Source organism: Lutra lutra, chromosome 10 (assembly GCF_902655055.1).
Source record: "Lutra lutra chromosome 10, mLutLut1.2, whole genome shotgun sequence".
Classification (NCBI taxonomy): Eukaryota; Metazoa; Chordata; class Mammalia; order Carnivora; family Mustelidae; genus Lutra; species Lutra lutra.
Window position 1 is genome coordinate 48009992 of NC_062287.1, and position 1488 is coordinate 48011479.

At 47.9% G+C, this 1488-nt stretch overlaps 1 pseudogene; it reads right to left on the reverse strand.

Moving 5' to 3' along the window:
* Positions 1 to 572: 572 nt before the first annotated feature.
* LOC125079701 (peptidyl-prolyl cis-trans isomerase A-like) lies at positions 573 to 1117 on the reverse strand (annotated as a pseudogene).
* Positions 1118 to 1488: the final 371 nt, after the last annotated feature.

Below are 1488 nucleotides of genomic sequence, written 5' to 3' on the forward strand. Positions count from 1 at the left end.
CTGCTGTCCCCACATGTGGTCGTAAGACGAACTAAAATACCAACAGTCTCCAGCATAGTGTCTGTCACGTGTGAGGCACTGGTAACTATTAGCAGGATCTGAAAATCCCGTGGTCAGAGAACACAATCCCCTCTTTAGCTGTGAACTTTTTTCTATTTTATCTGGAGTTAGAGGAAGGTCCAAGTTCTGTTGGCTATTCAGTGGTTTCCCTGCTCTACCACCAATACTTGTAGCTGACTTTTAGGTCAGTTTGATGTTATTCATTCTTTCTTTCTTTCTTTCTTTCTTTCTTTCTTTCTTTCTTCCTTCCTTCCTTCCTTCCTTCCTTCCTTCTTTTCTCTCTTTCTTTCTTATTTAGTTTTTATTTCATAATTTAGTTTTATTTCATAATCATAAACTTAATTCTGCAGCACAGCTGGACTTTGAGGGGAGTAAGGAGAACGTGGGACCCATAGAGGTGTGGGGAGAGCGCAAGGACTATGGGATATTTTGAGCAGATGGGGGTGAGGGGTGCCCTCCTGAGCCGCAGAAGGAATGGTCTGCTAGTTAAGGTAGAACACAAGTCAAATGCATCAGGTTTGTCCACAGTTAGTGACGGCGATCTTCTCACTGGTCTTGAGGTTCCTGCACCCAAAGCGCTCCATGCCTTGCACAATATTCGTGCCCTCTTTCACTTTACCCGAGACCACATGCTCACCAGCCAACCCTCAGAGTTAGCTGTGTGGATGAAAACCTGGGAGCTGGTTGTGCTGGGCCCAGCAGTTGCCGTGGATAAGATGCCAGGAGCCATATGCTTCAGGATGAAATTCTCACCACCAGTTTTCTCCCTATACATGGACTTGCCTCCAGGGCCGTTAATGGCCATGAAGCCACCGCCCTGGCACAGAAACCCCGGAATCATCCTGTGAAAGCAGGAACCTTTAGAACCAGATCTTTCTCCTCAGTGTTCAGAGTGCAAAAGTTCTCTGCTGTCTTTGGAACTTTGTCTGCAAACATCTCCAAGGAGACACGGCCCAAGGGCTCGCTGACTAAGGCAGATGTCAAAGAACAAAGTGGGGTTGACCGGGGCTGGGTGGTGTGAGGGGTTCTGGGGTGGCGGGGTCTGCAAGGCCACCATCATTTCTTCTGAGTGACATTTTTATTTCCTTTCGGCTAAGGTAAAAGTTTCAAACACAGGAACAAATCATGAACTTGCCTTGGAGAGTAGAATGGTCCTCCATCCTGGCTGATCCTCAGAACCACCTGGGTTGAGGGGGGCGCTTGAAAAACAGCCCAGCTCTACCGACACTCGCTGAGGTGGCGGGGGCAGCTGGGCCACGGCTGGAGCTCAGTTTGAGAACCACTGCTCTGTGCCACATGCTTCTTAGAGAGACGGTGGAAGCCTGGCTGCCTGTTCTATTACCTGCTTTTTCCTCAGCCGCTGTTAACAGCTTTCTTGTTTTCCTTTTTTTTTTGTATTCACATAGTTGACAAAAGCTTCGACTAAAG